Here is a 27,818-nt window from a genome sequence, read left to right as displayed (position 1 = left end):
ATAATATAATTTTATAATATAATCGTATAATATAATTTTAAAATCAAATATAATTTTAATATCAAACTTTTTATGGATTTGCACGAAAAAGAAATTTTATCTATTGATTTTAATTTTTAGTTTATTATTTTTATTTATTTAAATTACCATTGATTTAAAATTGTTTTACTCTATAGAAACGCGTTTTAAAAGCACAAACATAAACAAAGCAAACACGGGGTTTCAGATAGCTTTGTGATCTTTGAGCTAGTAAAAAATAATTGAATGTGCAGTATAAGTTGAAACAGAAGGTATTTAAACACGAAGTTAGCTGTGAATGCATAGATATTGCACATTAATTTCATAAATTAAAAAAGCATAAGCATTTTTTTTAAATTTACTATTTTTTTTTTTTTAAGAAAGCTTACCGAGTTTTAGAAAAAAGTAACGATTTCATTCGATATTTCCGTTACAAATACTTGTACTTTTTCCCTAAAAAAGTATCGAAAGTGTAAGTAAAAGTACTAAATTTAAAAAGTAACGAAGTACAAGTAAAAGTACGTACTTTTTACTTGTACCGACGGTACAAGTAACGAAAGCAAAAGTACTGCCATCTATGCTTAGAAGTTCTAACTACGTAATAATACAGTGAGAAAAGATTGTTTTTAAGTATTTAATAGGAATAAAACGAAGATTGCAGTTCGTAGATTAACTTAAAAAAAGTAATCTTTCATGCCTAGTATTTTTCAATAGTTTCACTTAATAAAAAACCTAAGACGTGTAAAAAACTATTGTTTAGTAAATAGCACTAAAAAGGCACTATAAAAGTACTTTTCCAAATTATATAATATAATATTTGTTTTATTTTAAAAGATATTTTGTATTTTTTTAATCAAGTAACTCTTTCTGCAGATTGCAATATTATAAATCATGAACAGTGAATCATTTTAAATACGTTATAAACTAAATGCAACAAATAATTATCAATAGAAAAGTGCACCTTAAATTCAAATAAGAAGTTGTACTAACTATTTTTCTTAACTAAACATTTCTTTAATTAAAAATAATAAATAATTAACTAGAACATTATTAAAATACATAACATTAATATTAAATCCAAGGGCAAAGTAATTAATTTCTAAAGAAACATCTAATGAGTATTTATCACGAAATTTTGTCATTATGGTAATTATTGAGAGTAACTTCTACATTTCAAAAGTTTTTTTTAGATATTATCCTACATTTTTAAATTTTATAAGCATTACATTTCGTCATTTGATGAATAAAAATCGTATTAAAAACAAACTATTTTATTCTTTTAATTAATTTTATACTTCATGTTTCACTTATTTATTTCAGCCATATTTTTAATGAAGGCGAAATAAATCCTGCAGCCCATCTTTTTACTTTTATAATTTTAAAATAGTAAGTTTTTGCAATCGTCATAACTCTAATGAATTTTAATTAGCTGAACCTCTGAAACGTATTTAATGAATCCTTCGGGAAAATTTGTTTTCGTGCTTCGAGTGAATATATTTTTTTCTTCTGAAAAAAGCAAAGATAATAAATTATTACTTATGTTATTCTTTTGCTTTGAAAGCTTTATATCTAACTAAAAATGTTTGCAGGACAGTTTTAATTAAAATACTTATTTCTTTTTTAAGAAAACTTATGGTTGGATTAAAAAGTATTTATCGACTTCTTCCTTTTCTTAACAAAGTTAATTTAAAAAAAAGAAGTGTAATTTAAAATTACTTGGTAATTGAATTATCATTCCTTAAAATCGAATTATCATTCGAAACGATATATTAAAACAGAAAGCGCGAACGTTCTCTAAGTTTAAATATGCTGTCCGACTTCAACCCTAGCATTATATATACAAGGCTCAACCAGAAAGTAAGTTTCCCTCTTTTTTTTAAAAAAAAAGAACTCACACTTTCAGGAACATATTTATTGGCAACAAGTACAGCAATGTTTCAGCTATTTTTCAATATGGCCACCACCAGAATGGAGACACTTGTCGTATCGAGGGATCAACTATTGTATCCGTCTGTCGTAGAACTCTGCCGCCTGTGAATAGAACCAGCGTGTGACAGACGTCTTCAGCTCTTCGTCGTTGCCAAAACGCTCACCGGAGGACAGGAATTTCTTGAGGTGTAAGAAAACGTAAAAATCGCTGGGAGCAAGATCATTGTCATAGAGGAGCACAATACGCCTCTTGTTTTGAATGGCACGTCGCAATTTCCGCAGTGTTTCACAGTAACGGTCAGCGTTTACTGTTTCACCACGTGAAAGAAAGTCAATGAGTAGAATGCTCTTCCTGTACCAGAACACCGTGCACATCACTTTTAGTACCGACAGCGACCGAAGCGGTGAATTTTGTGTTCGGGTGTCAGGTTTTTCAGCACCCACCTGGCACACGCTGGTTCCTTTCACTGGCGGCACAGCTCTACGACAAACGGATGCAAAAGTTGATCCCACGATAGGACAAGTGTCTCAATTCTGGTGGTGGCTATGTTGAAAAAAAATAGCTGAAACATTGCTGTACTTGTTGCCAATAAATATGTTCCTGAAAGTGTGAGTTCTTTTTTTTAAGAATATGGAAACTTACTTTCTGAATGCGCCTCGTACTATGCTTTAAATTGCTGTTGTATTTTTTTTTAAATTAAGTCTATCTAAAAATGCATTAAAAGTTGTATGTCATGCCTTAAATGGTCAAAATTAATCGAATTTTAGCCAGAATAATGTTTTTTTACGAGAAAGGTCATTTCCAAGCAGTATGGTAATTTTACCAGAATTGTTTTCTCCGTGTACCTCTTTCCTTAGAACTTTAACTTTCATTTTCTTAATGAACGATTTATCGGACATTGACAGACTGTTAGCGTGACAGGGCCTTATACGACGTACCAGCGAAAGGGATTCAGAGGCCCACTACCCCTAACTTACTATCTTTCTTTATTAGACGAATCCCAATACTTAACCATCAAAATACATTCTATAACAAAAAAAATCGACGCACCAAGAAGCAATCATCCAATTTCTTCTTGGTGCCAGATTACAGTGGTGCATGGCTCGATCAGGCTGGAATGATACCGACTGCTGACGTATACTCTTTAGCGACAAATCCTGCTTCCAACTGTGTCCTGACGATCATCGAAGACGTGTTTGGAGACGCACAGGGCAGAGGGGGGATCCTGCCTTCACTATTGCACGCCACACCGGCCCTCAACAAGGCATTATGGTCTGGGGTGCCATTTCCTTTGACAGCCGGACCCCTTTGGTCGTCATTAGAGGTACACTTACTGCACAGCGGTACGTCGACGACATCCTAAGACCTGTTTTACTACCGTTCCTTTTGCAGCGCCCTGGGCTGGTTTTTCAGCAGGACAATGCCAGACCACATACGGCACGTGTTGCTATGAACTGTCTGCAAGCTTGTCAAACTCTTCCTTGGCCTGCCAGATCACCAGATCTCTCTCCCATCGAGCATGTCTGGGATATGATGGGAAGGCGATTGCATCTGGCACGGAATGTTGATGACCTCGTTCGACAATTGGATCGAATTTGGCAGGAAATACCGCAAGAGACCATCCGGGAGCTTTATCGGTCTATGCCACGCCGTGTGGCAGCTTGTATCCAGGCTAGAGGCGGGTCAACACCTTATTGAACTTGTTACTGTAACTCTGCAATAAATTATTCAATTGTTCTGAAATTTTAATCATTTACTATTCTGTACATTGTCTTCCTATCCACCAATTTTCGTTTCAATCGGACAACTCCTTCTTGGTGCGTCAATTTTTTTGTTGTAGAGTGTATATGAGATTGGCCAATCATTAAAATAATAATATCCCAATAGCTTAATCATAAAAAGTTATTGATTAGTGTTTATTTATATAGTACTTGAATGAAAACTAGGATGATTCAATTAGTTTTTCCACCATCTTTATACTAGAATCCTTGAAGAAAAATTGCTTATTTACTTACTTACTCATTGGCTTTAAAAATTATATAGAAAAATTGGGCATAGAAAAATTGTGCAACCTTATTCTCGAGATTAGAAGTTCAGAAAATGTTTCTCAATTAGAAAAAAAAACTCAATATTTTATCTAAGTTTTTAGTATCAAGAGCCTTTTGTGATATTTCTAAACGCACCTTAGATTAGATTGGAAACAAAACACTAAAAAATTGACGTAATTGTAACAATTTTGAACAGATGATGTATTTTCAATAAATTTTTATTTGATGAGCAGTTATCAAGTGTATTTTGAAATAAAAAATAAAAATACTTTTTATAAGCAACGAAAAGCAACATGTAAAAGAAATTTCATAAACAAATTATTTCTATTATGTAAAAAGGGAAAAAAATGGATCACAAAAGAGATGATATACTAAAAAGCAGAGAATAAACTCCATAAAGATGTAATTTCTCTTGTATTTTATAGTTTGAATCTTCAACCAGCAGGATCACTAAGCATTCATTGTTACTCAGATTCTTTTTCAATGAGATCGATGGACTTTTTTGAAAATTTTTGGGAACCATTCATTTTAATTTTGTATTAAAATTGATTTTTTCGTTGAGCATTATATTTTACAAACTAGATTTTTTCCTATTTTGACTAATTTTGTATTAATCATTTTTACAAAATAATATTTATTCCTCATATTTGACTTGAAGTAAGCAGAATAACTTTATTTATACTTATCATACAGTAGTGAGTATTTTTATTAAATGTTAACTGTTTATATGCCCTCCCATCAATTTCGGAACCAGTTTTATTCGTGGTGATACATATTTAACTAGTCCAGCTATCCAGGTAGTTGCCATAAACCATGATTCAGATACTCAGACTGTTTCAGAAGTTAGAGATAATTTGATTTTTCTCGAGAATACCAACAAAATTATTATGTTCCAGTGGATCCCTTCGTATGTGGGAATCAATGGCAATGAAAAGGCAGACCAACTAGCAAAGGGACACTTGAACCACAATGTAATAAACTGATTCCACCAGACTCCCTTAAAAAACAATTTTCCGATAAACTTATGACCGACCTAAAGCGCAACCAAGCAGTAAAATCCACCGGAAATCCTTGGGCTAATATCCAAAACAGTTGGAAGAAATTTTGTCACAGTCCTCGTAAGAAGACTGGGGCAAACTTCAGACTCCCAACAGGCCATGACTGCTTGGCAGAGCACCTCAACAGAATAGGTATCATTCCATCTAGAGAGTTCCAAATCTGCAATTCGGGAGCCGTGAACTCAGACCACTTGCTTGTATGTCCTTTACTGGACAAACAATTTCAAGAGCGGGGTGACCTCTATAAAATTTGCTGGGATGCCAGAGATCACATGAACTCTCTGTAAAGACTACTCCTCATTCTTCACAGTGTATATGTATATGCGTCTCTTTTTCATATAATCCATGGCTAGATAAATCTGGGCCAACTCCAAACAATCCCTGAAATGGGGAAACCATCAATGTAAATATCCCACGAACGCTGTTTTTCATACTCCATATAACGTAATAAAATGCCTTTTTATCAGAAGCCGCCTAAGTCTCTTCAATTATCTAGCCTTTAAAGACATAACATTACATGTATATATTTTGTTCAACTTTAATTGTATCTTTGTGTTATTTTTGTGTTAATCTGCGTTTGTCGTGTGTTTTCTTAGTTTGTTAATGTAATTTTGTTCCTTTTTACTCCTTGTCTATGTCCACTTAAAGCTGAACATTATATATGGATTAATATTTCCAATAAAGCCATATGTAACAACATATTTAACCAGATTTTTATATTCTAACAATTTCTTCGTCCCCATTACAACTAAAGAACAAATAAGGACCCTGAACAAGTTAACACTTTTTTTTGCACCAACACATACAGAGATATCCATACGATAGAACAACTATGGAGTTAAAATCCGGAATACTTCCAGCCACTCTAAGACTTTTCTTTTTCTTCTTTCTTTTGGATCAAGTACTCCTTACTCTCTTTTTTCATCAATTATGGTACGGATCTAAACCTTGTTTCAAGAAATTACATTTTAGAATCTTGCTTAATCAATGCAGCGTTAAGAACGAATCTTGCCTGATCATAGTATCTAGTGCAAAAGCACCAGGAAAGGACGATTCTCTACTTGCAAATCAGGCCGAAATCATTTTGTACTGATCTGGTTCGATCACAGACTGCAAATAAGAATGGGCGTTGCACGATAATAGCTTCTACTTTGAAGATAAGCTTTTAGTTCATTGTCTGAAAATGGATTCGGAGCCACAGTAGCTACAAGGATCTTTGCCAATAGCCTTTGCTTCTCATTGAAGTGACACAGGTTCGATTACCAGCAGTGGCTGGTTGACACAAATTCTGCTCTTGGCTCGCACCGTCAGCAGTACTAAGAAAAAAATATTCTCATTGGTAGAAGGGTTTAGTATCCATTTGCGGTTGAACTAACCGTGGGATAATTTTGTGATTTACATTTCCATGTTTGAAGAAAGAAGATTCAGGGGTTTGAAGTAGTTGGAGATTTTGAGCAATTGTAGATGGTGATGAAAACAGAAGAAGATGAATATAATAGTTGAGCCGGATTAGAATTAATAAAAAGGCTTTTATTTATGTATAGTATTTGTAGAGCTCGAGATACAAAACTAAATATTATCCATAAATTTCAGTTGTATCAATTTTGCATAATAATATTAATATAGGTCAGGCCATGGGAGACGAATCCCCCACAACCTGCCTAGTCAAAAGCCAAATTAAAAAGTACATGTAATTTGTTCCGATCGGACACAGGAGAAGCATGGGTAGGAGATCCAAAATTGGCGATCTATTAAAATATTACATAGCCAAAACAAAGCCAACCAGCCTATCAATATTGGGTTTAAAATAATACCTTGGCGATCACGAGTCGCCAACAAATTTATGTGAATTATTACAACCATGCAACCGAAACATTTAGCCGTTGGAAAATTAGAATAAAAAGTTATAAATAGATTTTTGTTTTCGATTAAAGGCGACAGTGAATATATAAGTCTGCATTAGTAATGAAATAAAAAAAAGTATCCGTTACATTGATCTAGAAGAGAAGAAATAAATATTTTATGTTTGTTTTAAAAAGATTAAGTTGGTGATTTATTTTAAATATAATTCTATTAATAAAAAATCAGCTTAAGTAATGAAAGATATTTTAAAAGATAGAAAATAAATATGTGTATGCCAATTGTGGCATCACACCATGCAACGCAAATGCAGATTAGTTCCATCAAAAAGTCCTCCGTGATGGCAGATTTCTCCCAATGCTTGATTCAGGAGTTCCTTTGTCTTCTGAATTGAGTTTAAAATTACAAGGCTATGGAGTTGAACATTAATAGTCGTAAACTCAGAATTGGGTCGGCAGTTCCATTCCATTGGAAAATAAAATATTTAAAAAAAACTCCTTGTTCTTATCATTTCGCTGGCTCGTTGCTGTTATCGCTCGTTGGCTCGTTGTTTTTATCGCTCACTGGCTCGTTGTTTTTATCATTGTTTTCCATCTTTGGTAGCTGTTCACATTCCTGCATTTTCTTTATATTTCTATATTTTTCCATTCTTTAAGTATCAAAATCCAAAAATTTATTCTTGATTCAATAAAAAAAAATTCGCGATTGTAACAAGACATATTGTTGATTTCGGTTGGCAAAATATTTTACGTCCTTCATCAACTCATTTTTTATTAACTGTTACTCTTATTATCTGATTAAAAACTTCATTCGGTACAAAATATGTAAAAGGGATATAACAGTCGCCATGTTTTAAGTTCTTAAAAATAGGCCCCAAGACTTGTCAGGCATGAATGAGAAGAAACAAAACTGAATCGAAAGATAAAACGAAAAGTTGCCAACGAAAAATGGAAAAATAAATGTCAAAAACAAAAACAGAAAAAATCTCAGTCACCGAGAGTGAAAAAAAATGATAAACAGTGGCTGAGAGGGGTGAATCAGAGTAAAATATATTTCATGTGCTATGGAGAGATGGTGAGAAACTAATTATATTTCAAACTACTTATGTTTTTTCTCCTTCACCTCTTCCATGCCCTGATAATTAGCGCCTATTTTTGAGAGCTTAAAACATGACTCCTATTAATTTTGGAAGCGAATGACGTAATGTTCAGGTAATATCTCACCACTTCAGTTTCTTGGAGATTATTTATTTAAAGTGACTGTTATTATTATTATGTCCTTTTTACTTTGAATATGAATCTTTGTTCTGCAATTAAAAAGAGATTAAACAACTTAAAATAACTATTAAATCAAATTCAATCTATCAAAATATTATGTTACTTTTTGGCATCATTTACCATATTTTACCATATTTTACCATATTTACCATTTTTTTTAAAAAAAAAATACAGATATTTTTACAGAATTTTTTTTCTTTACTGTTATTTTTATTTTTATTTCAATTTTACTTCAAACGTTAATTTAAATCACTAATATTAAATATTAAATGAATTTAACATCATGAAATGTCTGTTAAAATCATAATACTAAACTACTCTTTGATATTTATAATGTATTATAACCGTCGCAAACCACTTCTAGACATTTCTAAATTGAAAATTTCAAAGATACTGACAGCAAGATGATCCGCAGTTTTTCTGAACTCGAAACGTCAAAGAATCTCATTTCCTCTTCATTGCACATTTCTTTTTCTACTAACTATTAAATCAAACTATAACTATAAAAAAATAATGCTACATTTTGACATCATTTACTTTATTTTCTGCAAAATTATATACATAATTTTTAAAAAAGAATTCCTTCCATTGTTATCATTATTATTATTTCAATTTTACTTCGAAAGTTAATTTAAAGCACTAATATTGGACATTAAATAAATTTATCGTCATAAAATATCTTTTAAAATCATAATAAAATACGCTTTGATATTTATATATAATGCATTATAACAGTCAAAAACTACTTCAAGACATTTTTAAATTGAACATTTCAAAGATACTGACAGCAAGATGATCCGCGATCTGCCTCACCTTTAAATGTCAAAGAATCTTATTTCCTCTTCATTGCACATTTTTGTTTCTAANTATATATATATTGACACAGAAATATCCGCTATGCTACGATCTCAAAATTTCGAGCGGGAATGAATAACTTCAACGAGCACAGTATCTCCAATGGTATTGTTACTGATTTCTTCACTAGTCGAAATAGTGGCGACGACGTGTTCGGCATTTGAATGAACTTTTAAAGAATTTCATAAGAATAGCTTTTGAATGAATTTTTGTTAAGACAAAACAAAACAGAGACAAGCGGCAGAAATAACTCTTTGTCTGACTAACTAACTCCACTGTACTCCGTTACCCCTTTTATGTAATTTTTTACCTCATCTCCAAAATTCTCGAATTGTCTCGAAGACGACAGAACGTCGATTCCAGAATTATCGCTTAAAGATCTTGCGAATGACAGTCTCGAAAGCTATCGCGACTGGCAGAACAGAAAGGAACCAGTCCGTAACAGTATCACGTGAATTTGGTTTCAAAAGAAAAGTACAACCCTATTATAGCAAATGTTTTTTCAGTATTCTGAGAAATAAAGTGAGAAAAAAAAGTTGGCATAAGGCAAAAAAAAATATATAGTCTTAAAAAATAATAGCCCGCATAATTTCTACTAAAATTTTTATTTTTGCCATTTTGTCTGAGCTCAAGGGGGTGTTTAAACCCCTAAACCCCTCCCTTGCGTACGCCACTGTACTAAACTACTCTTTGATATTTATAATGTATTATAACCGTCGCAAAACCTCTTCTAGACATTTCTAAATTGAAAATTTCAAAGATACTGACAGCAAAATGATCCGCAGTTTTCCTGAACTCGAAACGTCAAAGAATCTCATTTCCTCTTCATTGCACATTTCTTTTTCTGCTAACTATTAAATCAAACTATAACTATAAAAAATAATGTTACATTTTGACATCATTTACTTTATTTTCTGCAAAATTATATACATAATTATATACATAATTTTTAAAAAAGGAATTCCTTCCATTGTTATCATTATTATTATTTCAATTTTACTTCGAAGGTTAATTTAAATCACTAATATTGGACATTAAATAAATTTATCGTCATAAAATATATTTTAAAATCATAATAAAATACGCTTTGATATTTAGATATAATGCATTATAACAGTCAAAAACTACTTCAAGACATTTTTAAATTGAACATTTCAAAGATACTGACAGCAAGATGATCCGCGATCTGCCTCACCTTTAAATGTCAAAGAATCTTATTTCCTCTTCATTGCACATTTTTGTTTCTAACGAGAAACTTTTCCCCGATAAAAAGTCACCTTTCATAAGTTGACTAGACAGTTAAAGTCTCTAATAAATGACTTTTCAACTTATTAAACGAGCACCGTTACTATACTTTTTTATACGCCATCTTTTATATCACTTTCCAGATTATGAAACGTCATATTCAAGTAGGAAAGAATTTTATCTTTTTATTAAGCAATTCTTTATTATACTTAAAAGACTACTTGAAGTTTCAAAGTTTTATTCATTGGCAATTCATTAAAGGTAAATATTTTATAAAAACTACTTCATTAAATTTGTATGCTTTAGAGCTATGCTAACCTTTATGAAAGTTGTCTTACCAAGTTCTTTTTAACCAAATAAATTTCAGATTAATCTTTAAATTTTTTAAATTTCAGATAACACAAACATTCTCTCATTTACGAGGATTGCTATTTATATTTCTGGCCTAATAACGAAAAAACAAAAATGTAGGATCGAAATTGGTTTTATTGTTTTTCAAAATATTCTCCATGATGATCAATACAGTTTTGCATGCGTTTGAACCAATTTTCAAAGCGCTTTGTAAAGTCCAATTGAGGTAACTCCAAAACATGCGTTTTGAATGCATCAACCGCTTCTTCGGGGGTCGAAAATCGTTGTCCACGTAATTTATTTTTGATGTGTGGGAATAAGAAGAAGTCATTGGGTGCCAAATCAGGGCTGTACGGCGGATGACCCATCAGTTCGATCTTTCGCTCCGTCAGAAATGCCTTTGTTTGAGTCGATGTGTGAGAGCTCGCATTGTCATGATGAAGAATGATTCGCCTGTTCTTCTGCTTTTTTCGAATTTCTCCGATGACTTCTGGCAAACAAATGGTCGTGTACCATTCAGAATTGACCGTCCTGCGTTGCTCTAACGCCACTGTTGCCACATGACCGTTAATGCCGAAGAAACAGGCAATCATTTGTTTCGATGTGCTTCTTCCTCGAACAACTTTTGTTGGTTTTGCCTCGTCTTGGAAGACCCATACAGTTGATTGCTGTTTTGTTTCCGGCTCATATGCATAGATCCATGATTCGTCACCTGTGTAGATGTTATACACAGCCTTTGATGTACCTTGAACGTATTTTTCCAACATTTCCTTGCACCAATCGACACGAGCCTTTTTTTGAGTGTTTGTCAGATTATGCGGGATCCAACGCGAAGAAATATTTTTTACGCTCAAATGTTCATGCAATATTTTATTGATGCTAGTCGTACTAATATCCAAAGACGCCTCTATCTCACAGTATGTCGCATGACGATCTTGCTTTATCAGTTCACGCACAGCATCGATCTTTTCTGGCACAACAGCGGATTTTGGACGACCTGCACGGGATTCATCCTGGATCGAACACCGACCACGATTAAATTCGTTATACCAATTTTTTACAGTGCTGTAGGATGGCGCTTTATCGCTGAATAAAGAATTAAGTTCATCGAAGCACTCTTGTCTTGACAATCCACGTCGAAAGTTATGAAAAATAATGGCACGAAAATGTTCACGATTCAATTCCATTTTTTGAAAGAGAAGAACTTTTCAATTTACTGTCAACAACACAAATGAAGCTATAATGGTAAATCATCTGCTGAATTTATGTTTAAAAATATCAAACTTTGGATTAAAATCGTCTGCGGTCGCCTAGCAACACTTACTGTTGCCAAGGCCAGAAATATAAATAGCAACCCTCGTATATTTTAATAAAATGGAAGATTAATAAAGAACTATTGCAAATAATCCCTATGAGAAAGCATCTAACAGGCAAAACTCAGCATTAAAAATTATGGTTTATTATATAAAACACTCTATTTCGCTTTTTTTTTTTTTTTTTTTTTTTTTTTTTTTTTTTGCCGTATATCTGTTTAGGCAGTGGGGGTACGATTGTTCCTATTTTTCAGTGGCGCCATCTATGGCCACGAATTCGACTTCTGCCACGCCATTAACACAACCCGTTCATAGGGCGGGTCACATTCACACACACAGGAGAAAGGACATAGAACATACAGAGAGAGAAAGAAACACCCATGCCTTGCCCGAGACTCGAACCCAGGACCTTTCCGATGCAAGGACAGTTCTCTGCCCCCTACACAGGCCTGTCGGCACGATTTCGTTTGTTAACTAAGTATTAATGTTAATTTTCCATATATCATAAAAAGATAACATAATAAAAAGATTAGATAACTTTTAAATTTTTGATAAGATAAATATTGTATAGTTCATATTTAGGAAAATGAATACTGTTAATTAAAACTATTGCAACTTATCCTAAAGAGGAATTGAGACAGCATTAGCCGGCGGCAGATAAAATTCAGCATTTAAACTTTAAAAAAAATATTTCATTGGTTAACTAATTATCATTATTTTCCCACTGTATACACTGGGAAAAAAATTAAAGTCAAAACTACCAAAGTATAGTAAAATTTACCGTGTTTTTGGCTCTATGAGAATACCAAAACGCTCAGTAATTTTAATGAATCGGTTTGAAAATGATTTTCGTAAAATTAACTCTAAATATGATTTTATAATATTTTGTAAGTGAGGGAAAATTTGGTAATTTTGTCATGATATCTTAGAGCAAAAAAAATCATTCATTTTTCTACTTTGTACTTTTTAAAAAACTTTTTGATGACTAGAACTAGAATTTTGATGCCAGAATTTCTAGTTAACCGTAAATGCATGAACTGAAAATTTACCAAATGAATGGTTTAAATTCCAAGTATTTTATATTTCATCACCAGAGTTGTGTTTTTTTTTCCAGAATTGTCATTACCAGACAGCACAAGAATTTTTTTTTCTCCGTTTGTTATTAAAAGATAGTTACTTTTATATCTAGCATTCTCATAGAACAGAAAAATCAGATGAAAGCAGAAGATGAAGAAGTTTATGCAAGTTTAAATTAGTTTATGAAAGTTAAATATCTAAGTTTATAGCAGTTATTTTATATATATTTATGTCATATTTGTATATTTTCGTGACTTCACTGTTTAAACTTAACTTTTATATACGTCGTATATTATTCAAAAATTAACGCAATGCAGTAAGCAATAAAAAATTTATATAAGCTTCTCGATTACAGGTTTTGTTTTTGACCATGTTTACATTAATTATGAATACATTTTCCTATCATCACTGTAATTTAAACCTCAGTTTTATACACGTCGTATTTTATTCAGTAAATTGCTCACTGCTGTAAGCAATAAAAATTTATCTAAGCATCTCGATTGCATGTTTTATTTTAAACCTAGTTTACAGAGAAAACATGCCTACATTTATCAAGTAAATTTTTATCTTCGAATTTAGAGTATTTTATTTAGTGTTTTGCAAAGCAGGCGCTAAGAATTTTTTAATTCACGGAAATAGTTCCAGAGATATGAAAAAAATAACAAAAAGTATAAAACCGCATTCTGGGAGTTTTACTATAGTTAATTCTTGAAACGAATCAGGTCATAACTTCTTGAGTATTGCTGTTCCGCCTAAATTGCAAGGGAAAGATCCAAGTTCTATGAAAAATAAATATGTTTGCTCAGAGAAAGAAATTTTTTTGTTGTTTAGTTTTCTAACTTATCAATTCGGGTGCAACAGTTAGCTAATATATCTCATGTTGACATCAATAACCATGATTATTGCAATATAGTTCGTAAAAGCTTTGTTTTATGTCTTACTGGTACTGGTTTACTATGAATATTACTCTAACATTTCGAATGCAGCGATATTTTATATACTAAAATGTTGCAACATAAAAAATAGGTTTTTATGTATTTAAATCATGGTTTATTTACTAATATTAAAGGGTCAATTAGTACATAAAACCCCCAAACAGTATTACACAGAAACCTTAACAAAAGTTCAATTCCGTAGTAAAAAGAATATATATATTCAAATACAATTTTGGTGCTTAACTTCGTAGCAACATATCGAATGCTTTAAATATTTAATGCGTCTTATGTGTACTCGTTGTAGTACATAAAAAACCAACATTTAAAAAAAAAGTTGTTTTTGTACTGTTAATTAACGTTAAGGTTTATTAATATAAGGGTTAATTAACGTTGCGAAGAACATACAAACTCTTTCAGCAGTAAATCAAATCCCTGATAAATGTGAGTATTTATGCACAATTTTGTAACTTATGGACCCTCCAACTGCTACGGAATTTCCGTAGTTTCTGAAATCTTCTTTTCAGAAGGTAGCAAAATTAATGTCTTAATATTTAAAAAAAATTAATTTTAGCGTAACTTGTCCACTATTACTTATAAAAGTGTAGGCCATATGGCTAGATTCTTAAGTTCTGATAAAAGTTTTATGAGAGATCCATTTGCTTTAAAAATTTCTGCTTTGGTTCGCTACCACTAGAAAGAATTATTTTCAAAATCATCATAAGTTGGAGGGTATGCTTATGGTGTTGAATGCCACCTTAAGCCCAATGGGCATGTTTTCACCTCAAAATATGCAAAATTGCATTGTAGTAAATAAAAAGTATATAACCTTAGATTCAAAGCACTTTTGGGATACACTATTTTTATTTCCCACTTGGTATTTCCAAGCAAATATGGTTTTTATAAATGTAAAAATGCTTGTAACGTATGTTTTTTTTCATTTGTATGTTAGTATGTAATTTAAAATTTACCTTAAACTTAGGCTTGATATTTATCGCAACATAATAATAAAATAATTAATTTTAATTCCTATTTATATGTATAATTAACAATTTTATCTTAATCAGAATGATACTATGTTTACCAGAATGTTTTGCAACTCTTTAAATATTTATATAAATCTCGTTTTCGCTATCAAAATTGCTTCCTTAAATATGTGCTTCATTAAACTGCAAAATATGCAAGCATATAAGATATTTTTCTTTTTCCATCGAATTAATCATATTTATTCTACAAAAGGTTTTAATATTTTTGAATAACTTCATTTCAGCATTTAAGAACTATTTTTTTCCATTTTTAAAGAATGCTGAGTTTTCTCAATCAAAGAAAGAAAAATAAATTAATAAATAATAATAATGAATAGAAAGCTTTTAGAAGATATAATATCTCATTGATGGGATTTTGTTTTCAAAAGTAAAAAATTTTAATTATACGAAATAAATCCTATAATTCCGACATGTAATCAGAGATTCTTAAGCATATCCAAAAAGTAAATATTAATTTAAAAAAGGAAGAAAAAAAACTTATTCATGCTTTTCAGGTTATTTTACATTTAGATAATTGCTCTGAATAGAGAAATTTTTACTAGTTTCGAATTTTAATGAAACTTAATATGCTTAAAGGAAATGCGTTGTAATTTTAAATATTTTTTATTTAAATAGAATTCGTGGTAGCATTGATAATTATTTATATGACTGTAGTAAACAAAGAAAAGCGTACTTATACTTAATTGAATTTCAAAACAGTTTTTTTGATTACTGTAAGATTAATAAGGACTACAAAAAACTTTTCTATGCTTACTGTTTAGAAATGTTTTAAAACTATTTGAATGATAGCATTTTGTGAAATATTCATGAAAATTATTGCATTTTATTAACTGAAATGAACAAAATTGTTTTGTTTTTTAACTTTTATACTATAAAAATATTCAGGAACCTGAAGAAGATTATAACTTTTTCTCACGGAATTTCCTATTATGTAAGACTTTGTTTCATAACAATATGTTTTGAGACAGAAGTTTATTTAATTACATCATAATGAGTTTTAGGTTGCAACAACTTTTCTTCTCTTTTCCATAATAAAATATCTTTCCTGATCAAGAATGAAACGAATTTTTAAAAATTTTTTTATCAGAAACGCATAATTTACTTTCATGCGAACCAGTTTCATAAAACAAATTATTCATCAAAAGTCAATTAAATAATTGTACTGTTCACTATTTTGTTACTTTTTAAACATTTCAAGTAATATATACATTTGTTTCTTTTTTTGTATACATTATTTGTACGAAAAAATAGTCAATTAAAGTATTCTACATAAATAAAATATAATATAAATATAAAGCATAATACAGAAAAAAATCGAATATAAATATAAATCGATATAGATAAATTTAGAAGCACAAATAAAACTGTTAGAATTTTCATTCCAAAATCACGGTAAAATAACCGGCGTCAGTCTGTACGTCAATTATCCGTAAATATCACGACATAGGACATTTTTACCCTTAGGGGATTGAGAACGTTTGCAATTAGTGTGGTTAAAAACCCATTTATACAAAAATATACGGTTTGTTAACCATTTACAACTAGCATGGTTTCAAAATCTTAAAAACGAAATTTAATTGAAAATTGAATCCATGCTTTGCGTTATTGGTTAGAGTTAGGCTATGGTTGAGTTGTATTTTATAAAATGAACCGTGGAATTTAGATTAATTTGTTTATCTGGTAGTTTCTCCTATCGTAAGAGACGGGAAATATTAGATTTTTTTAGAGCTGCCATCTATACGTGAATGAGAGTATCGTACTCTGATAGTCCCTAGTCACAAATTATGATTGCAAATTGTGAGGGTTCGCCACACGTTGAAAGAACTGAAGGAAATATTGTGGTTTTTACTCTGGGAGTCGAACCCCTGTTCTATCGGTCATGAGAGTGACAGTTTGCTATTAAATAATCTGATCAATAATCGATAAAAATTCTTGTTGTATAGCTGTTAGTTGTTAATAAACGGTTTTTTCACAGTTAACATTTTAAATGCCATCTCATTTAGGATTATTAAACTGTTTTGTTTGAATATTTTTTTTAAATGGTGGGCACTTGGAACTATTGTCCATTGGCCTCAGAAAGTACCAGAACTGCTACCCTCTTCTCGTTACCCAGTGGGCACCTGTGGCGAAGCCACGGCGGTGGAGCAGCGTCGTCCACGTCACACAACCACAAACCCGTTTATAGGGCGGGTCACACTCACACATTCTCACACAAAGGAGAAAGAACATAGAACACATAGAGAGAGAAAGAAACATCCATGCCCAGAGCGGGATTCGAACCCGCAGCCACTGGCTCCGTAGTCAGGCAAGCTAACCACTCGGTCATCTGGTCGGCTTGTTTAAATATAGAAAAATAACTATTAAATAAATTTTTAATTAACCATTTTTACAAAAAAAAATTTACAATGAGAAGGTTTAACGATTATAAAAATATATTGCATATTGAAAACATTTACTTTTTTCCAAATATAAATTTTTTTAAAAAGTTAAATTCCAAATTCTCATAAAACGTATATATAGCCAATACCTTACAAAATATAATTAAGTATACATAATTAAATATATATACCTTATAAAATATAAATAAGTCAATAAGATAGTTATTTATGTTTTTTTACAAGATGAGTGATGACTATACCGTTAAAGTGAGTAGTTCTGGAATATTTTTTTTTTTTTTACTCTTAATTGATTCATTGTAGAAAATTCAAAACAAACACATACCATGAAAATGTTTGAGCATAAGGTAATAATTAGATTAACACCGTTCGAAAAAAAATATTGCCTAAATTACATCAATATGGTAAAATTTACCTTGTATTTGAACACCAAATGGGGACACTAAAATGAACGGTAATTTCTACCAAAGCGGCTTGGTAATAATTTTGGCAAAAATGAAAATAGTAATAATGATTTATAATGTGCGTTAAATATTCGTAAATGAGGTAAAATTTGGTGATTTTATCTTGCAGCTTGGCATAAAAACTATTTATTCCGCTAAATTTATTCCAGTTTTGTATGTTGAGTTATTATTACTGTAAAAATTACAGATATCAATTTTATTTTGTTCCGTAACATGCTCCTGTAGAACTTGATGATGCGTTAAAAAGTACCTACATCCTGAGAGCAGGTGCTTTTTATAGAAACTATTTTCACAGTGCATTTTACACCGAACTACTTTACAACTAGCGTAAATGAAATGTCTTCGTGTTTGACTATACCAGGAGCTGTCTTAGGTTCTTGGCGTAGTGAAATGCCACGAACCAATATTTATCGATGGTTTTTCACCTCCCTCTCTGATGTAAAGTAAGTGCCCCCAGTTTCGGTGTATTTTTATGTGGCTAATCTATTGTAAAGTATTTGCCACTGTTTTTGGAGTTATAAGCTAATATTTTTAGCGTGTAATTTAGTTTAGCTTAGAACATTCTTTCTGCTGATTTGACATAACGTCTAAAACATTTGCGCGTACTGTAAATACATAAAACACAATCAAAGTTTATTTTAATGACAAAATACGCTTATATTTATACACTAAGATAATTATTGATTTCCATAAGTTTAGTTATTTTTTAAATATTACATTACTTTCATCTTTAAAACTGAGTCAGAATTTATTGCAAATTCGTTTAAAAGTTTTTCAAATAATAAGACCATTATGGGCTTAAACCATAACTCATTTTTCATAGTCTCCAGGGGGTTAATTGTACATCAACATTCGGAAAGAAACTATTGAGATTAGGAATTCTGCAAACATTTATCTTCGTATTTCATATTAATCTTACTTTTCTTGAATCGAATTATCGGAGTCTTATTCCCACAAGAAAAGCATAAATACTTTAACGAGTGTCTTTTTTTTTCTCTTTTCAGAAATCTCCCGTGCGTGCATTGAAACGTAAAGCATGTTCAAGGTAATATAAACTATTTTATGTTCTTTATATTACTTAAGCGATAAGCTTTTTCTTATTTCGCTTTCTTACGAAAACATTTTTTAAACAGTTATATATTATTTTAATATATGATATAAATGTTTCAATCTTATTTTGACCCGCTGAGATTATAATGCCATACTGTAAGAAATTTCCTTTTTAAATTATGGTAAAATTACCGGCAGAAATCTGTTCACCTAATTAAACATATAAATTTCGGTAAAAAATGTTTTCTACCTTCACAGTTTCGAAGTTGTTTACAACTAGTATGGTTATATAACCGTGAATATAAAAGTATACGGTTTTTAACCATTTACAACTGACGTAGTTTCAAAATTATTAAAAAGAAACTTAACTGTGCATAGTAGCTAGACTTTCAGTAACGTAATGAGCATTGTCGAGTGCAGGGCGCTGGAATCTCTTCCTACGTTGAAGGGAATGGAGGAATTATTGTGATGTCAAAGCTGATGGGAATCGAACCCCCGTTCTGTCTGTCATGAGACCGATAAATTAGCCTTCTCGGCTATAATAAGTGCACAGTTGTAAGGAACTAAGTGGGTTCATTAAGTGGGCTTAGTTAGTGAGATAAAATTCTGATTGTTCACTCATATGAGGTGAAAAAAGTTAATAAACGGGGTTTTTTCACAGTGCACAGTTTGATTTCCATCTTATATGTGATAATTTGACTGTTTTGTTTGAATAAGGTAAAATAACAAATAAATTGTTATTCAACCATTTTTGCTAGACATTTCTTGTATATCGGTATGCCACGATAATACAAACCCGAAAGTTTTATTGCTATACAACAACTCACGTTGTCTAAAACTGCTGTCCTTGTTTGCATAACGATAATCCAAATTAAAGTAAGGGAAAGATACGAAAAAGAAGAATTTTTCGAACTAAATTTTTTAAAAGTTATAAAACTCAAAGAAATTAAACTGTAGTTGCTATTTTTTTAATTTATTGGCTTAAAATACACTAGTTTATTAATTCTCCTTCGACTGTATTTTTAATTTATAAAAAAAGTTAAGTAAAAAAACACCAGCGAAACTATTTTTTTTTTTTTAATTTTGTTCAGATTTTTTTTTATTATAAGAAAGTCAACTGTCAAAAACTTCCTTCTCGAAATGTATAAAGTCTAATTTAAAGAAATTTTTTATAAATCATTGACAATAATGCATGTGCAATATATATTCGACAATGTATACTGCTAAACAAACAATGTACATTTAATTTTTGTGTAATGATGTGTTATTTTCTAATAATGTTTATTTCGCAAAGAAAGTGTATATTGCTAATATAAAGGTGGATATATATATTTCCTTTTTGTATTTTTCACATTCCGGAATTTATTTTAAACATGTTCTTTACTAAGCAGGGAGGACCGATTTGCTTAAAAACCCTCATACACGTTAAGAAATAATTACAGCAAAATTATAAGATGAATTTATTTAGTCCAAAACATGTTTAATTCCCAATAGGTATATCACTATTATGAGGGGAGACAACTTGCGAAATTTTTATTACTTAATTTATTTCTGAGGCAAAAGTGGAAAATTCTGGCGTTTATGTAATTATTTGCAGTACTAAATTAATTAAACTGGTTTCATATAAAAAAGTGAAAGTCAACTTTTGTGAAAAAAATTTGTGCGAAAAAAATCAAGATTTGATTGTTGAAAATTTTGAAAAAAAATTACTTTTTTCCAAATGATCCTAAGTTTGAAGGTAATTATTAATTTCTTACAAAGCAAAATTTATTTGAAAGTGATTTATTGTTAAAAGGATTGCTTCTATGTTGTTATTTTTTTATTATTTTTTTGCACCTTAGAATTCATTTGAAACATGTTCTAAATTATAAAGGGAGCTTTGAAAATGTTTAAATAAATATAATCAGGAAAATGTCATTTGAAAAAGAATTTAGTTAGTCCAAAGCACGCTAAGATCAGAGTATGTATATTGATAAAGTAAAGATGGACTGATTGCGATTTTTTTATTATTTTCAGCAACTGAGAATTAATTTCAAAAGTGTTCTATACTTAAGGAACGTTAAAATATTTAAAAACTCTCATATACATCAAAAAATATGTTTAAAATATATTAAAAAATAAGCTTTTTAGTCCAAAACAAGCTTAGATCAGAAGATGTATAAGGATAAAGTAATGGTGGACAGTTTGCGATATTATGACTAATTGCTCGCAGTTTTCCAATTTAGTTTCTTTTTCAAACCCTTCTACATTATAAAACAAACTTCTGATGGTTTGAAAATACCTATATATGTCACGAAATAATTTCCTAACATATTTGTCACCTTTTTGTACGTAGTACAAAGAAAACGTAGTGTATATTGAAAGTAACTTACCGTTCTGTTTGGTAATGACATTTCTAGTGAAAAAAATTCGGGTGAGGAAAATCCAAATATATAAATATGAAATATATTTGGTAATTTTTTAGTTCATGTGGTCTTACTGGAAAATTTCGATTTACCTTTCTGGTATTCAAAATTTTATTTTTTATTAAAAAATGCAAAACTTAAAAGCAAATTTAACCGAATAAATAATTTTTATGCAATGTTGTAAAGTATCATCATAAAGTTACATTTAACCAAATTTACCAAATTTTATCTCTCATTTTAAAATTATATTTTATTGTTAATTTCCTCAAAGCCATCACTAAAGTGCTTCGGTGAAAATTAACGAGATTTTAGTACTTTTTAGTTTTAGTTTATAATTTTTTTACAGCGCGAAATTTATTTAAAAAAAAAACAAATTCAATTTTTAAAGTGAGCGTGAATTTTTTTTAAAACACCTATATATTGAAAAAAAACAACTAATAAAGATATAAAGAACGAAATTGCTTAATCCAAAACACGCTAAGTTCAGAAAATGTATATCGCTAACATAGGGTTGTCCCTTTATGAAAATTTCATTATTTTTTTACAAAGCTAGAATTAAATTTAACTGGTTCAACTTTAAAAATGAGTATCAATTTGCTTAGAAACGCCTATATAGTTCTAAAATATTTAAGGAACATTCAAAGAAGGAATTTAAGAAAAAGGAACTTGTTTTATTCAAAATACGACTAAGTTCAAGGAATGAGTCGTACTTAAAAAAAGCAGACTTTAATATTCTTCTATAATTTTGTTCAAAGCTGGAATTAATTTAAAACTGTTTTAAAAATGAGTAACAATTTATTTAAAAACACCACAAAAGTTAAAAAATTAATTAAGTAAAGCTTCATAAAAGAAATTGTTTATTCCTAAATATACTATGCCCGAAACAAACATATCGCTGACATGAAAGTGTGAATTTGTGGCTTTTTATAATATTTTGCAATGAGGAACACATTTAAAACTAATTTTACGTCTGAAAATGAGCTTCAATTTATTTAATCCCACCCAGATCCAATTTATTTTAGAAAGATTGATAGAAATAGTATGAAAACACTTGACCATTCCAAAATATCATTAATATGAACCATTCATGTCTAGAAATATTTATACGAAGTTTAGAAAAAGATCTTATTTATTTCACAACTGGCTAAGTTCAATATAAGTGTAACGCTACCATTAGGAAGGACACTGCGTATTTTTAAAATTTTACATCTTTTTTGTTTGAAAATAATTTTTGATCTTAAATTTGGCTTCAATTTGTTAGAAAATGCCCATATATGTCAAAAAATATTTAAAGAAAAACTTATATAGCAGCAAATTTTAATAGATCGATCCTGATTACATGCAATATTTATATAAGCCATGCAATATTGATGTAATACGATATTTATGCAAGTACGCAACCTTTCTCAATTTTAAAACTAAGTTGGTAAAGTTTTTATTTTATTATCAAATTATAAAATACAAGTAAAAATTACGTATTTTAATTTCGTTGAATAATACTTTTAGTTGTGTTTTTGTAGGAAATTTCGACACAATTGTATCACATAATAAATGTAGATATCACTGAAGATACATTTCTCATGTGCAAATTTTTATCATTTAAGTTCATTGGTTTTCATGTGGTTTTTAAGATATACTAACTTACTCAAAGCTTTACCGTTAAAGGCAATGACATCATGAAATGCATATCCGTTTTATAATAAATATACTTATGTCTTGATTATTGCTGACAAGTATCATAAGTGGAAAACAATGCAAGATAGAACACAGTCCGAAATATTCAAATATTAAAAGATAATTAAATTTAGAATCTAATTTAGAAATTAGAAAATATGAACGAATTTAATTAATTCGTATTAAATAATTTAGCGATAGTAAAGGTTTAATTGTTTTCTTAATTGCGATTACCATTCAGGGTATAGTATTAGTGTTAGAACAGGCTGAATTAAAATGAGGCTATCTGACAATTGAATAAATATGAAGTTAAAATTAAAACTTAAAAAGAATTCCAGTACAAATAATAGTGAACAGAATGAACAATAAACGTGGCATTTTTAATTTCCATTTAACTTAATTTTGAAATCAAAAATTGCAGTAATAAATATGATCTCCTAAACAATTTCTCAGAAAAACGCCTTTTTCATTGAAAAATAGTTCTCAATTTTGAATGCTTGTGAGACTACTTTTATCACAAAAATATGCTAGGAATACACAAAACTTTAAAAAAAAATAACTGCACTGGAAATATGGGAATTAAAATTGGTGATGTCTCACTTTTTCTTGCTGTCAGAAAAAACTTATCTCTCTAAACACATTTATGACAGTTGAGATTGTCAAAAAAAGTGACATCAGCTTTATGAACATCAGGTGTGAAGTCTTAACATGTCATAAATGTACACGTCTTTTCTGATTTTTTCCAGATTTTTTAAAAATTTTAAAAGTCAGGCAAAACTATTTTAATATGCATGCACACTAGTTTATGCTTCTCAATTTGACATCTGCAACAAATAAATAAATAAAAAATATTTTGAAGAAAAAAATTAAGATTTTAAAATTATTTTTTTAAGAACTAGCTTACTTATATAGAAAATTAAAAATTGACTCTTGCAAGTTGACCTAAAGTTGATCTCGATTATCGACATCCAAATTCACCCTACATAATAAAAGATAGCAATACTTTTGTAACCGAAGCACTTGCCTGTCATGTACAGTACGCAAAAAGATAAACGGATCATCCTGAATAACTTTTGATCTAATGATCGGATCTTCCCATTCTAGGAGGACTCAAGCATTATAATTAATAAGAATAGACGATGTTTTAAGTTATGAAATCAGGCGTAAAAACGTACTTTGTCTGAAAAAAGCATGCCTTTTTTCAAGGGATTCGGATTTCTCATCCCCAAAATAAAAGGGGTAGCCGCAATATGGGAATCATGGTCCCCATAGTTCGGTCAGGAAAGCATTCCAAAGTTTGGACACCTTAAAGGTAATTTCACTGTTTGTGTATTACGCCATATCACGAAAATTTTTTAAGCTGAATGAAAAATTTCTGCACATAATTCTAAAATTCATTTATCCAAAGATAATTCGGTGCAAAATTTAACTTTTTAGTAAATGTTTAAATAATTTTATTATTTTACTTAATAATGATCGAAATATTTCGAATCGTGATGTAAACAATTTTTATCATCATTTTCAAGAATGCAATTTTAACTGGGCAAAATGGAAAATTTGTGTAAAATCGGTAGTTTTAAGATTTGTAAAAAAAAAATACAGCATTTGTGTAAAATAGGTTCTTGAAAAATCTGAATTTTTGAAAAGTCGTATAGTTAAAATTTGTTTTTTCTAGAACTATTCGGCTGATTTCGTCCAAATTTAATATTTTGCCATGTGATATTGCATTCTGTAAAATGCTGTACAAAATTGTATAACTTATAATTTAAAATTTTTTCGATGACTGTAAAATAAAATAATAAAATATAATAAATATTTACTAAAAGTTATTTTTTGCATAGAATTATGTCTGGATAAACGAATTCCATTTTTGTGTGCAAAATGTTTTTCAATTCGCTTAAAAAGTTCTTGAGCCGTGGCGAAATAAGGGCGTCGGTCAGGCAAGCGTTCCAAACTTTAGAACGTTCTCCTGACCGAATTACGAGGGTTGCTATTTATATTTCTGGCCTTGGCAACAGTAAGTGTTGCTAGGCGACCGCAGACGATTTTAATCGAAAGTTTGATATTTTAAACATAAATTCCACAGATGGANTCCATTTTTGCGTGCAAAATTTTTTTCAATTCGCTTAAAAAGTTCTTGAGTTGTGGCGAAATAAGGACGTCGGTCAGGCAAGCGTTCCAAACTTTAGAGTGTTCTCCTGACCGAATTATGAGGACCATATTTTCCAGATTGTGACAACACACTTTATTTTGCGGAACCATAAATCCGAATCCGTCGAAAACACGGTGCACTAATTCAGAGAAAGTACGTTTTTATGTTTGATTTCATAATTTAAAATATCATCTGCACTAATTATATAGCATATTTGAGATCATCATCTGAGCTTTGTCCTCTGACCAACGTAATCACCAAATTTGTGCTACCTGGATTTTTTTTTCTCTAAGGACATTTGAAAAGCATCATCTACAATTCTTTTAGTGACTCTTACGTATATTTCGCTAAAAGATTGGATGTTACTACTAAAGATGTGCAGGACATATGGTCTGTTTTTTCTTAATTCGTGCAGTTTTGTGCAACAACGATGTAAAGTTTGCATTTGTAGTTTGTGGTTACTTTTTCTTTAATTTTTAGTGATATGTTATTTTAATAAAGGGCTTGTTACATTTGTAAGTGTACCTTTCATGTTATGTTAACTCTTTTTTTGCTCTCCAACACTTCCACACTGCGTGTTCGGACACGCATTCTAATGCGAGTCCTTTCATATTCGTCTCTATGCCGGTCAGACGGTCGAGCAGTTAGCGTGCCTGATTGCGAAGCCAATGGTTGCGGGTTCGAATCCTGGTCAGGGCATGGATGTTTCTCTCTGTGTGTTGTTCTCTGTTGTGGGATGTGTGAATGTGGCCCACCCTATAAACGGGTATCTGTGGCAGTGTGGCGTGGGTAATGTTGCTCGCCTCTTTGACTTAGGCTCTCAGGCGCCAACTGGGTAAAGGTAAATGAGTAATACTTTCGGCGTCTTCCTAGGCGAGCGACGTAAAAGTTCAGGGCCTGCCATTAAAAATAAACATTTGTCACCATTAAATTTTGACTGCACATACTCTAATCATCCTGCATGCAAACGCAAGAAAACTTGGAATATTCAAGAAAGTGGTTGAAAATAGATGTTTAAGAGCGTAATAGAAAAAGAAAAAACAGTTATAATAGTTTCAAATAATTCATACAAAATAATGTTCTGAACCTGATATTACAAGCAGTAACAAAACAATATAGCAGCTGTAATATCTTCCAATCGATCAAATAATCTCCACAGAAACTCAAAAACTCTTTTAACAAAGAGTTTGGATAGGTTTAGGAGTTGGTTACGCCTTTGATGTATTTCATCACGCAAACCGCGAATTTCCGTAAACAAGCTGATGTGTTCTGTTGTGGTTAATAATTCCCCAGAGGTTTTGATAAGTTGTTTCACTAATGAAGCTTCTATATTTTGTTCTCTCATGTGGAATTTCTGTAAAGGTCTTGCTAATTAGAAATATGGTGTCTTGATCGATTTTCTGACAATAGATAAACCGATTTGTTAATTAGTTTGCAAACAGCAGGTTGCCTTTAACTTTCGACAAACTGTCTCTACATTTATAAAAGAAATAGAAATTATAAAAATATAAGTTAAATTATTTAATAGTGTCTTAAACTGGTTTTTTAAAAGCTTCTTAACAGTCATACCAATACCTTAATAATTTTTCAAGTTATTGCATGAAGAAAAAAAAAATTCTGGTAAAATTAACGCACTGCATGGTAATGAAATTCCTGGTTAAAAAGCATAACTCTGGTGAATGAAACTGAAATATACAGTATTTAAACCATTCATTTTCTATTTTTTCTGCTTATAACGGTTTATTGAAACTTCTGGTTTTTAATTTGTTGTTAAAAAAAGTATCTTAAAATCAAAACACGAAGCTCAGTTTTGTCAAAATCATTTTAATAATAATATTATCATTGAAAAGAATATTAGCTTTCTATGATGAGTAAAATTAAAATAAATAATATGACATATTTCATAATAATGTACCATATAATAATATACCATATTTCCATACTTAATTATCAGTCAAAATTTTCTCGAATTCCTATTAAATTTAGAACAAGCACTTGTGAGTCCAATACTTAATTAAATTTGCACAACTTCTTCTAACTACTTAAATGAAATTGTTAACAATATTATTAAAGAAGGCTTTCTTAGATTATCACTAATAATCAACTCATTTAAAACTTTATTAATCAAAATAAAAAAAAATTTATTTCGACTTTTGATTTCCAAGATCACTTCTATAGCTTTCCCTTTTCCAAATTAAAAGATGTTCCTTTGAGTTAAAATATCTTCAGTTTTCAGAATTACACGAGTTTATTAAATAATAGTTACCCCGATAAATTAAACTTGCTCCGTAATTAGGGCGGTAATATTAATTTTAGTTTTTTAGTCATCAACAAATTGTACTGCTGACTGTGAAAAACTGTAGAACGATGCTTTTTGCAGCAATATAGATCATTCCGAGCAAAATTATTGCACGGAAGCAGCGTTAGTAGCGCTATCTGTTAACAAACTTTGGAACTAAATTTAAAATTTGATGGAAGCAAACCATACAATCCCATCTACTTTTATTTTTTAATCGATTCTTTAGACTCATTGTTTTTGATACCTGGTTAAAAATTTATTTATAAGTAGAATTTTTCATGTTTTCAACTCTTGTTAAATGCATGGATTGCTGTATTTATTGTATTATTTTGTTACAGAAATGTTATGGTTGTTATTTATTGTTCAAA

Source organism: Parasteatoda tepidariorum, chromosome 3, assembly GCF_043381705.1.
Source record: "Parasteatoda tepidariorum isolate YZ-2023 chromosome 3, CAS_Ptep_4.0, whole genome shotgun sequence".
Taxonomy (NCBI): Eukaryota; Metazoa; Arthropoda; class Arachnida; order Araneae; family Theridiidae; genus Parasteatoda; species Parasteatoda tepidariorum.
The sequence above is the reverse complement of the archived record's forward strand: the minus strand, read 5'-3'. Positions refer to the sequence as shown.